General features: G+C 47.8%; 1 protein-coding gene across 1 annotated transcript in view; it reads left to right on the top strand.

Annotated features, from left to right (window-relative positions):
* Positions 1-11,513: 11,513 nt before the first annotated feature.
* Positions 11,514-12,732, top strand: part of LIPC (lipase C, hepatic type) — a 150,151-nt gene continuing 148,932 nt past the window's right edge. The window contains exon 1 of the mRNA XM_084782740.1: positions 11,514-11,649. The gene's annotated coding sequence lies outside the window, so the exon portion shown is untranslated. The remainder of the gene's footprint in view (positions 11,650-12,732) is intronic.

The raw sequence follows: 12,732 nt of genomic DNA, 5'->3' as shown, positions 1-12,732 counted from the left end.
AGAAGTAAAGGCAGGTAGATCTCTAAGTTCGAGGCCAGCCTGGTCAACACAGAGTGTCCCAGGATAGCCACAGCCACTCAGTGAAACCCTGCCTACAAACAAACAAACCCAAAATAGTAGCCATGTACAAACGGCAAACCCCTCCCTGCATACGGAACATTGAACCCCTTCACCTCTCTACACCTGATCTACATCCGAGGGTCCCGGGAGCCGTGGTGAAGCGTGGGTCTCGGCTTCCCACCACGGCAAGATCTGAACGGGACATGACCCGAGGTGGCCAATCGGAGTCTCTGCCCCAGAACATTAAAACTAAAGTAATTTCTCTCAGGCGGCAAAACCCTAAGCCTATTGGCCGTGCACTATCGAATGAGGATTTTCTTTCCTCATCTGTGTGGACCGTTTAAGCAAAGAACACTGAAATGGGGAGTCAGAAAGAGCAGACAGAGCCTAGACTCCATCCTGGTCATGAGCTGGCCTCTGCCTACAGCACTGACGGCTCCTGACCTTAGGTCCTACGGCTCAGCTTAAACACTTCAACTCAAACGGAGACATATTGATTTCTGTATTTTTTTTTTTTAACAATAAAAGCATCCTTATGTTCTTCCCTCAGTTGGAACATCGTACCATGCTATAGCAAGGACGTGTGTGTGTGTGTGTGTGTGTGTGTGTGTGTGTGTGTGTGTGTGTGTATGTGTGTGTGTATGTATGTGTAAGTGAGTGTATATGTGTGAGTATGCATATGTGTTTGTATGTGTGAGTGTGTGAGTGTCTGTGTGAGTATATGTGTGTGTATGTGTGTGTGTGTATATGTGAGAGTGTGTGTATGTCTGTGTGTGTATGTGTGAGTGTGTGTGTATGTGTGAGTGTGTGTGTATGTGTGAGTGTGTGTGTGAGTGTATGTGAGTGTGAGTGTATGTGTGTGTGTGTGTGTGTGTGTGTGTGTGTGTGTGTGTGTAGGCAGAAAAGACAATCTCCACTGTCATTCCTCAGATGCCCACCCCCACACACTGGTTTTATTAAAATAGGGTTTCCCACTGGCCAGGAACTTGCTGATAAGGCTAGTCTGTCTGTCCAGTGAGTCCCCAAAATCCACCTGTATCTACCCGACCCCCCCACCTCCAGAGCTTTAGGATTTAGGATTATAAGCACCTAAATACATGCCAGCACACTCAGCTTTTTATTAAGCTTTTTTAAAATGTGGTTTCTAAACATCAGACTCTGGTCCTTGGGTTTGCAAAGCAGAGCACATGACCGGCAGGGGTGATTGCCCAGCCCCACAGCACATCTTATGTGTCATAGCCCTCCCAGGACCTGCCTCAGCCCCACCACCCCTCCCTGGTAGTGCCCATGTTGCCTTACTAGGCAGCCCCTTGTCTCTGAGCTTTGCTGTCTGCCTGAAATGCCAGCCTGCCCACTCAGCTCTCTCCCCAGCCACATGCAGGCAAAAATCCTGGCTGGCAGGAGCCTGCTTACCCACACCCCAACCCCCCAACCCCCCAACCCCCCACCTCCTCCACTTCCCACCCACTCTCCCACCCCCACCCCCCCTTCAGTTGTGCCCTTGCATATGATTAAAGCAGTGCCTGGGATGCTGGGAACGTGGTTATCCACAGTAGCCAGAACCGGCTTTGAGCTTCCCACCCTCCTGGGAATCTGGGGGAGCCAAGCCTCTCTGCTGCAGCCTGACATGATGTTGCTCTCATTAGGCCTGTCTGCATCCTTTATTTATAAGGATTTCCTGAGCATCCAGGTTAAAGGCAGGCCTGTGCCCAGCATCCCCTTGCTTAATGAGGAATAGTAGCACTGGGGGAAAAGTAGAACAGGAGACTTTCTGCCTTAAAGGGGACAATGTGTTCAAGAAAAGAGCTCTTCTGATATGCCTGGAGAGAGGAACAGCTCCCTCCCCAAACACTGCCGATTTTCTGAAGAGCAGCAGATGTGCGCCTTTCAATCCTCCCCCTGGCTGAAAGGAACAACAGCTATGGCTGGTTTACAGTTCCTGGGGCTCACAGAAGCCATTTAACTTAAATGATAATGATATTTTTTAATAGAGTCTTAATTTGCTTTTTTAATTGTGATGTGATTGGGGAGGGGCAATTGCAGAAGAAGGTGTCAGATTCTCTGGAGCTTGAGTTATAAGAGTTTATGAGCTGACCAGCGTGAGTGCTGGGAACCGAACTCGGGTCTTTATGGAGAGCACAGATCACTCTTAACCGCCGTTATAGCCAAACAAACTGTACAGAGGTGAGCAACTTGCTTAGGTTACACAGAGACAAAGTATAAACTTGAGGGCAAAGCTATTTTGCCTGGTTCTCTGAATGTCCTCTAAGCAATAATGCTCAAAGTGTGCCCTCCAGCACAGTAGCCTGAGCATCCCAGGTGGAACCTGGTAAATGCAAACCCCTAGGACCTGCCCAGACTCACAAGCCAATCTAGTGGGCTTTAGGGGGACTTAAGGGGGCTCCAGGTGACACTAAGTTACACTCTGAAACCCCACTTCTCGGTGTGGCTTGCCCCCTAGAACATCGGCATTAGCTGGGAGCTGATTAGAAGCAGAGATTGCCAGGCTCGCACCGCACCACCTGTGCTGTGTCGGCCGCTCTGAGTGTGCGCTGCTTTTAGCAAGTGCTACTTAACTGTAAAAAGCCAAAGCTTGGTCTCTGACACAGGATACTTCTCTCCTATGGAAAAGCCCAGGGAAAGAAAATAAGAATAAAAGGCACCGAGTAGCTAAACAGGAGGAAAGGCTGCAAATGTTAAGAGTAATTCTAATTCCACAGGAAAGAAGGGGGGAAAATCCAAAGAAATCATTAGATGCAAAGACTTACATGGCATTTTCAAAATGACCTTATTCTTATCTTATGATGTGGATAAGGGCTTACCTGCATGAGCTTGCGTGAACCTTATGCATGAGTGCCTGAGGAGGCAAGAAGAGGGTGGCAGATCCCCTGAACTGGAGTTACAGATGGTCGTGAGCTGTGGTGTGGATGCTGGGAACCAAACTTGGGCCCTCTGCTAGAGCAGCCAGTGCTCCTAACCGCTGAGCCACCTCTCCAGCCCTTTGTGCTCCATCTTAACAAAAGGCAGTAATTTCACAGGAGCAGCTAGACCAAGAAAATGAGGCTTGAGCTTTTAGACGCGCTAGGTTGTAAGGACGTGCCTGGGAGAGGTGTGGGCAGACTGCCGGAGGGTAACATTACCATAGTAAGGTCTGGCCGTGCTCACCTATCAGAGTCAGCTCCCCATTTCTTTTCTTTCTTTCTTTTTATAACTAAAAAAAAAAAAAGGAAAACAATTTGTTTAGTGTGTGGGTGTGCCACGGTATGCATGTGGAAGTCAGGGGACAGCTAGGAGGAACTGCAGGTCCTGGGGCTCAAACTCAAATCTTGAGGCTTGGCTGCCTTTATTCACTGCCATCCCTCACCGGCTCACTCTCCACTTCCAGTGATAACTCTTGCTCTTGTCATACTTTTAGTCACCCCCGTGGGGTGAGTTAGGGGTGCTCGACTCTTGGACTAACAGCGTAAGAGACATGGGCTATTTGGGGGTGGCATTCACTCTCCACCTTATTTTTTGAAACAGGTTCTCTCACTGAACCTGAATCTTGTTAAGTCAGATAGACCGTCCTGTCCAGCAATGCCCCAGGGTCCTCCAGTCTCTACCTCCTCAGTGCTGGCTTTACTGCCACCATGCCTGTCTTTTTATGTGGATGCTGGGGATTTGAACTCGGGTCTTCATTCTTGTGCAGCAAGCACTTTACAGACTGAGCCATTTTCGTGCCTGTCTTTAAGAATCCTATGTAATTTTTTTTACTTAAATTCACACTACCCAGGTATATCTGACTTCTCCCAAAGAGTCAAGTGTTTGTTTCCCTGTTGCTTTAAGCGCCCAGAAAGGGACATGGATGCGATGTCTGGTGTTCTGTGCTTCTCAGATGATCTCTCCTGTTGAGCACTACTGACAGTACTGGCGATTTTAGAAGCATGGTTGAACAAGGGTGAAGGTATAACAAACACTCTTTGTCCCTTACCGAGTGACCCCAGTTTGCTGGCTCTGCTTCGAATGGTGTCACAGTCTCCAGTCTCGTTTGTTGAAGCATCTGCGACTGTGCTCTGCTTCCTTTGCTCTGAGCTATGGCTCCTAGCCTCCTGACCATTGGCAATCAACCAGATTCTACCACATGTTTTCTAAGCCAAAGATGGAGGAAGCTCTCCTCCGTCAAAGGCACATGGCACCTGGGCTTCCTCACCAGGATGGTCGCAGATATATGCCATCCCTGTACACATCCTTTGCTACTCTGCCCTCAGGACCCTGAGCGTAGTCCACGTGGGAGACATTGCTACAGTTAGAGCTCCACAGACAGCAAACAGTGGTGCCTCTGATGTCACACAGTGAATTGAGAGTTTCAGGGTACCTCTCTCTGAGAGAAGGAGGCCACAGATGGCAAGTCAGAACCAACTGGGGTCTCTTCCACCTACATTGAAATGAGGTTATTCAAGTTCACCACCTGGCTATGAGATTCACCAGATGGCAAGGATGAGTGGCTGTTCAGAAAGAAAGAACCTGCCCAATCCATCACTGTGGCTCTGAAGACCCTGTTTACTGTGTGATGCTCGGAACAGCACACAGCGCGGGCAATGAGGCATTGCCACCCCTCAAGGCTACCATCTGGGTGTGTGTGGGACGGCCCTGTGCATGGGAGCCATAGAAATAGCCCAATTGAGTGTTGGAGGGGCAGGTGCGGGGAGGGGCAGAAAACATGGGGTGTTCCGACCTGTGTTGCCATCCTCAATATTGAACTGATTTGAACTTCCAGCTCCTCTGATACCCCACCTAGCTTTCAGAGTCACCTTTTGTTTGTTGAAATTATTCCACTTTAATGTTAAAATGACAAGTAACGGGGCTGGGGCATGGCTCACTTGGTACAGTGCTTGCCACAAAAACATCAAGACCCGAGTCCAGATCCCTAGGCCCCCACATAAAAACAAACAAACAAGGGGCATGACAACACACGCCCATCATCTCAGTGATGGGAAGGCAGAGACAGGAGGATCCCAGGAGCTTGCCAGCCAGTGAGAGAGCCTGTCTCAAAACATAAGGTGGAGCATGGTTGAGGAAGACACTTGGTACTGAGCGGCCTCCACGTGCACACACATCACATTACACCACACACAATACAAAACAGACATGAAATAACATTAAAAAGTAATAATATCTTATACCAAAAACAAAAAAACAGAACAGTGACAGAGGTGGGTTGAATGCTAGGCAGCTCGAACCTCACCCAGACAGTGACACAAGTAGCTTTTCTCAGGACGCCACGTGTGCATGGCTGAGAGAGGCCGGCCAGAGGGCCTTGGGTCTTATGGTCTGATATCTGATGATTTCTGCAAAAATAACTCTCCTCAGGGACGAACCTAAAACAAGGTTTCCTCACATGCTTGGGGAGACCTTAGGTTAGGCCAGCAGCAGCAGCAGCAGCAACAAGCAATGTCCCAAGGATGCTAACTAGGAAAGGCCAAAACTCTGGATGGCCCTGAATGGATGCTCTGAAATAGAGCCAAGGATGGGTGTGCCGGCTGACCATCATTATCAACTTGACTGGACTTAGAATCACCAAGGGGACATACCTCTGGGTGTGGCCACCAAGACGGTTTGAGGAAGGTTTGAGTGAATAGGGAAGACCCACCCTGAACATGAGCAGCTTATGGTGCACGGTACATGGGGTCCTGGACAGAGTAAGGGAGAGAGAGTGCCAATCAGCACCATCCATCCTTCCCTGCTTCCTGACAGTTGCTGATGTCATGACCTTCCTGTCATGAGGCCTGGATCCTCCAGCTGCGAGTCAAAATGAACCCTTCCTTCAAATTGCTAAACAGGGGCAAGGCTACAGGCAGTATTTCATGTCCTGGTTTGTGTAGCACAGGAAAGCTTTTAAAGGCCCAGGTGTGACACTCTCATTTCACTCTACAATGTCTCCAAAGCACCACCTGTCCCTTGGCAGATGACTAACTGGGCAGCTGGAGGATTCACGGTTGGGGGGAGGGGGTTGGGGGGAGGAAAGGGGGATAGGGAGGAGGGAGGCAGCCTGCCTTGGACGCAGGCATGATGAACAGGCCCAGCGCATCTCACACAACAGAGACAGGCTAACACTGACAGATGTCTTCACAACCAACATCACAGAAAGCCGAGATCAGAGAGAAATCACCAACGGCCTCACTGATCAAAACAGACAGGCAGTCGCAGCCTGTTCTGTGGGAAAAACAAAAGCGGAACTTTTCACCTACATCTCGGTCCCTAACGCATTGCCACCAAGAAGACAGCACTGAGCGGTGCTGCTCACCTTACCTGAAACAGGCGCTCTATGCGGCCACGAGACAGGCTCACGGTACAAAGCACTCTAACATGGACAACCTGCACAGCACACTGTCAGGTAAATGCCTTTTTAGTACTCCTCCAGGTACCAAGCGAGTACACAAAAATCTGATCCCCCCCCCCCCCAAGTGTCGTAAGGTGGTGTTAAGTCCTCGGGGCAGATGAGTAAATGGATGCTAGCCAAGGCTCATTCAGAGTCCCAGAGTCACCGGGCTAGAACATAGTGTAGCATTCGCCCATGACTGTGTTAACCTTTCCGCATGAGGCCTGGCCCGCATGAGACAGGAAACGCAGAGCCAGAGGCCTGCCTGTCCCGTGGGCCTGGTCCACTTGTGTTTACACTTCCAGGCATCACCGAGGACAATTTGTCTTCCTACCCCTGAATAACTATGAACTCTTTCCTGCCTGTGACAAAAACTTGGTCCCGATCTCTACCCTCTCTCTCTCAGGGATCGCTACACTTCAACTTCTTTTACACCTTTTTTTTTTTTTTTGCCAGGATGGTCAAATTTGTAAGGACGCATTTAGCTTTGTCTAGAGTCTCGTTCTGTAGGACCAGGTTGTCCTCAGTATCACGATCCTCTGGCCTCAGCTTCCCACGCGGTGAGATTACAGACACTATTAGCCAGCAGGCCAGTTTACATACAGATGTCAGCAACAGGCAGCCCAAGTAGTATATCCTTAAGCAATAGAAACATCTGGTTATCACTGTAACCATTTAGTTAGTAAGGAACGTGAATATAAGCAGTCCCAATTGTCGCCCCAACTCAGAATTGCAGTAAAAGAGCCACTCTGGGGAGTGGTGTATGTGTGTCTGTGTGCATTGATGTGTATCTGTGTCTCTGTATGTGAGTGTGTATGTGTGTGAGTGTGTGTGTGTGTGTGTGTGTGTGTGTGTGTGTCCATGTGCATTAGGAGGCCAGAGGTCAGCCTCTGTGTCATCTTGGTGTTTTGAGACAGGATCTCTTATCCACCTTGAGCCTGCTCATTAGGCAACGCTGGCCACCAAAGCCCTGGATCACTAACTAGCTCTGCCTCCCCAGTGTTGGATTACAAGAGGATGCCATCATAGCAGCGTTTTAAAAATGTGTTCTGAGGGACTGAACTCAGGTCCTCACGCCTGAGTGACAAGCCATCTCCCCAGCTCCCAGGACAGGATCTCATCTTTACTTCAATTCTGCCACCTTTAGGCGGGTCACGTCCAGGCTGTAAGATGCCTCTTTCAGCTCTCACTCCATACCCTCACTGAACTTTGGCTGAAGTCAGGTCCCAGTCACATGACCTGTAGCAAGGACAGCTGGAAAGACAAGAATCTGACAATGACCTTTACAGTGGGGAGTAAGGGTGCCTGAGGGAAAGGGAGGAATGCTTACCGGAGGGTTACTCCAGAGTCGGCTTAAGCAATTGCCTGGTTTCTGTTTAGAATCAGAACCGAAAATGAATTTGTCCTGAACAGGAATACAGATCTCTTGATGTATATCTGGATAAGGATATAGCCGAAGGGAGACTCCTGTGTGTTGCTGGTAGGGATGTAAATTAATACAGTCATCATGGGAAACAGTACAGATTTGACTCAACAAACTAAAAATATAGAAACTACGTGGTCCAGCAATCCCACTACAGGGTGTGTGCGTGCGTGTGTGCATGTGTCCTCCCGCCTTTGCCTCCCAATAGATGGGATTACAGACATGTCTCCATGCTCAATTTATAAATCTTTTTAAATGATAGGAAATAAAACCGGAACACTACATAAAGGGAAAGAGAGAGTCCGCAGGAAGTGAAGATGCGCCCCGCAGACAGAGCTCACGGTGTTCACAAAGAGGTTTTTACGGGGATTTCTGCCTTGAAACAATAAGATCACCCCAACAGTGAGAAAGTCCACCCCATCCTGGTCAGAAGCCCCTCCTTTCCCGAGGTCTCCTGCTCCCCACCTGCTTCTCCTGCTGTATTTCACTCAGCCGTCCCTCCTCTACGATATTTATTCGAGGTCTTCTTTCTCCTTTCACAGAAAAGTCTAGCAAATCAGGCCTGACGTCTCCAAAGGAGCCTCCACGCACTTGCACAACAGCACGAAGCTATCAAGTGGAGTCAGCCGCTGTCATTCAGGATGTGGCTGCTGTATTTACCTTCGCGTTACTTGCTTTGTAGCTCATCTGCTTCCAGTCTCCTGCCCTCCCAGGGGCCCTGCTCCTTTGTTCCTGTTGTCTCTTTCATTCAGAAGGACCGTCAGTCCGCGGCGTCTGAATCAAAAGCCACCTCACATCATGGCTGACGGCAGGAGAACCCAGCGGGTGGTGTTCATCTCTTTGAACGGTGAAATGCCTGCTTGAAATGAATGGTGCCTTCAAAAGCACGTGTCCTCCTCTGGGTGTCTCCTGCCCTGGGTAGCACTGATACTGAGAAGAAGGGGGGGACATGGGGGCGGGGGGACTGAAGCAGCTACAGGTTGCCTGTGCTAGAGGCCCACACCTGGACTTGGCCAGCCTGGACGACTAGACATTTGTCATCTCAGTAAAGATTCGGATCTTCAAGGATAACGTGAGAGGTTTGCAAATTTTCTTTCCCAGGGACGATGTTTAAATGTTACATAAGCCTCCCTCGGCAAGAGTCTAGCTCAGAAGCACAACCTGCTCCCCTCTGCCAATGCCTCTTGTGGGCATCATTGCTGGAAGGAGGAGTGGAACTGCCATCACTTCTGTTGCCATGGCTACCGCTTTGGACCAGAGCATCGGCTTGTCCTTGGTCCAGCTCTTGTGCCCAGCTACTATGTTCTCTGCAGAATGAGGCCCTCTTGTCCTTTCATCCATGGTGTCAGATCAGAGCGCAGTTTCTGTGGGCATCAGGACTCGTCCACCTTAAATGATTTAATGTTGATGGGAGCCTGACATTCTGGACCAGTGGAAGAGTTAAAACCATGTTTAAGACCTGGTAGATAAGCCGGGCGTGGTGGCGCACGCCTTTAATCCCAGCACTCGGGAGGCAGAGGCAGGCGGATCGCTGTGAGTTCGAGGCCAGCCTAGTCTACAAAGTGAGTCCAGGACAGCCAAGGCTACACAGAGAGACCCTGTCTCGAAAAACCAAAAAAAAAAAAAAAAAAAAAAAAAAAAAAAGACCTGGTAGATAATCATCCTGTCCATTGGCCTGAGCCTCAAGTTCATATTTTGACTGCAGAGCATTGACAATGAAGCTGGAATATTCTGAGCCAAATGTCTGACTCACTACTGGGGACTACCCAGGAGTACACAACATGTGTTTGATATCCAAATTCATTTATGAAGAGACTATGGGGTTTTTTTTTCACTTCCTAAAGTTTCTTTTAACATGCTTTCCATAGCTTGTGTCTTTAAAGTGTGTTTTAATCCTCTTGAAGAGAGTACATATAAAGAAAATGTAAGTGCCTTTATTAAAATAAAATTCTATTGAATTCTATTAGGATTGGGAGGAAAATAAGCATGAAGGATTTGGGAGTCCAGGATGGGAAAGTTGAATAACACAAAGTACTCAAAACATGTTCTGTGTAAAATCAAATAGAGTAATTTTATTGCATATTTCTGCTGAAGAAAAGATAAGTGCAGGAGTGGTTTTTAAGAAAACTGGAGTTTCTGGGGCTGGGAAACAGCTCTGGCAGTGAGGTATTTGCTGTACAGACATGAGAGCCTGAATTCGTGCACAGTGCCCACATGAAAGAGCTGGGCATGCTGGGACACACTTGCAATCCCAGCGCTGGGGAGGCAGAAACAGAAGGGTCCCTACGGCTTCTTATCCAGCCAGCCAAGTCAGAGGCCTTGTCTCAAAAGACAGAGTGGACAGTGTCTGTGAAAAGAGTTGAGCTGGTTCACTGGCCTCTGCATGCAAGAGGACATGTGTGCACATGCACTAGCATGTACTGGTACACACACACACACACACACACACACATGCACCTAGAAATAGAAAGCAAAAGGGAATTTCTGGTATGAAGCCAGGAAGTGAAGGGAAGCTGGAGGAAGTTGCTCACAGAAGAAATGTGAGCACCCTTTTAAAAGCCTGGAGGTGCCACATGGACACACCACTCTAACAGGGAGGCACCCCATGATCTCTGAAAAGCCCTCAGTCTTCCCAACGGTAACTTTTCAGACTACCCCACACGCGTGTGTCAGGGGTGGATAAGCACTTCTGAAACTACACCCTAATCAGCCCAGACAGGAAGAAATGGTTTAACAGTACTGGGAAGAACAGGTTTACAAAGGACTTTAGAGTCTTTTTGATCCTTCTCAGTACTTTCGGGAGAAAATGTTTTTATGGCTGTTTCTTGCAAATGAGGCTGAGAAAGGTCAAGTCATTTGTGCAAGACCACATGACCAAGAAATGAAAGACCCAAGGTTGTAAGCCCAGGGCTGTCTGCTTCTGAAAGCAGAGATTATTTTCTCTGTCACTGTGACATTTCCAAAGCTCATGCTGAAGACACAGGTACAAGTCCATCCCAGGTCTCTTGCCTCAGAACTCCTGAGGAGGGACTTCGAAGCGTTACGCTTAGCAAACAGCAGGACAATAGTTTATCCTTGAGAAGTTTAAGAAAATTGCTCGATATGGCATCCGGTAGGAAGCGGGCCTGTATCTTCTTCTGGGTGATAGAATAAAGCTACCAAGAGACTCCATGCTTACACAACTGAAAATAAGATGTATGGTTCTGAAGTTGGTCTGATTATAATCTTATAGACTGAATACTCCTTGGTCTGGTGATGTAGCATTGTCTGATTGAAGGTTACCGGATTCTAAAATACCAAGAACATTTTGAAAAGTTAAAAATGGACTCTAATTTAAACCTCAGACCATTTTTTTTTTAGCTTTCCTCTCTGCCTCGTTTGACCGTGAGAAGTAGAAGAGACCGTACATCAAGTCTGAACTGCAGTTTGAATAGAAATAGCAACCTCAGAGGCACGTGTCATCCCACGTCGTTTCTCATTGGCTGACTGAGTTCCACCGCCCAGAGAGTAGAATACCAATCATGGTTTGGTTTGGTTTTCTTGGTTTCCGTTTCCCTTGCCTGAGGACAAGAACTGAGGTAGCCATGCAGCCAGCGGCTTCAGTGTCCAACACAAACGTCCCATTTGTACAACCTACATATATATTTAGCTCACTAAATGCAAACTCAAAAGCAGGAATGCTTGGCCGGGACTGGATTCAAGTCAAACTGCGAAGCTGCACAGTGCAACCAGAGCGGGATGACAGACTGACCGGGACCCAGAGACCACACAAGGGGCTTTGGATCCCTGCCTCCCAGCAGCCTTTATTGTAAGTTATTCCCATAACCTCACAGAGAGGTTGGAGCTGTGGCCCAAGCGCGGAGCCTATTACCCTCATGTTGAACCTAGAACTTGATGTGACCTGCTCGCTTTATTTGTCACCACCAGGACACTTGGTCTGGGTGATGTTCTAGTAAAGCCTGTGAAGCTAAGTGGTGACAGTGGCATTTTACAAATAGCTGGCTTGCTTTGCTTTCCTCCGCTTCCATTCTGGAGTGTTCTTGCTTCCATTTAGCCTTTGCAAGATCTCTAAGAGGCCGGCATGTGTGTTAACATGATTTTTCAGAGGAGGGGACTGGAAGCTTGCTCACAGAATAATTAAGAGACTTAGAAAGTCCATGGCTAGTATCTGAGAAGTTATCTCATATCTCTGCACCATCCGTCTCCTGGACGACTCCATATATTCAACCTTTCAAGAACTTGTTTATTTTGTTAAACTCTATTTTCTTGTATTTTGCTGTGGTTGGAGGGGAGGTGTCAAACATCTGTGTGAAAAGCAAGTGCTGCACCACTTAGTCACACCTCCATCCCTTAACAAATTCTCAAAACTAGTAATACATAAGACCCAACAATGTGTGTGTTGCTTTATAAACAGATATCCATAACACAAAAATGCTGAGACGAAAAAATACAAAGACTTCTTAAAAAGACTCATACTGTGAAAAAAAAGTCATTGATAAACCTGATCTTATGATAGAGATTTTCAAGATTTTATTTTAATTTTGCTTGTTTGTTTTTCAAGTCCGGTCTCTCTGTGTTAGCCTTGGCTGTCCTGGACTCGCTTTGTAGACCAGGCTGGCCTTGAACTCACAGTAATCCAACTGCCTCTGCCTCCTGAGTGCTGGGACTAAAAGTGTGCGTCACCACGCCCAGCTTTATTTTAATGTTTAATTCTGTGTATGCATGTGTATAAGTGCAGGTGCCCCTACGTGCCTGTTCTGGTTAGTTTTATGCCAACTTGACACAAGCTACAGTCATTTTATAAGAGGAAACTATGGAGAAAATTCCTCCCGTATGATTTGCCTATAGCCAAGTCTACTGGGCATTTTCTCGATTAATGATTGTTGTAGGA

This window comes from Acomys minous (genome assembly GCF_964271855.1).
Source record: "Acomys minous genome assembly, chromosome: 5".
Taxonomy (NCBI): Eukaryota; Metazoa; Chordata; class Mammalia; order Rodentia; family Muridae; genus Acomys; species Acomys minous.
The sequence above is the reverse complement of the archived record's forward strand: the minus strand, read 5'-3'. Positions and strand labels throughout refer to the sequence as shown.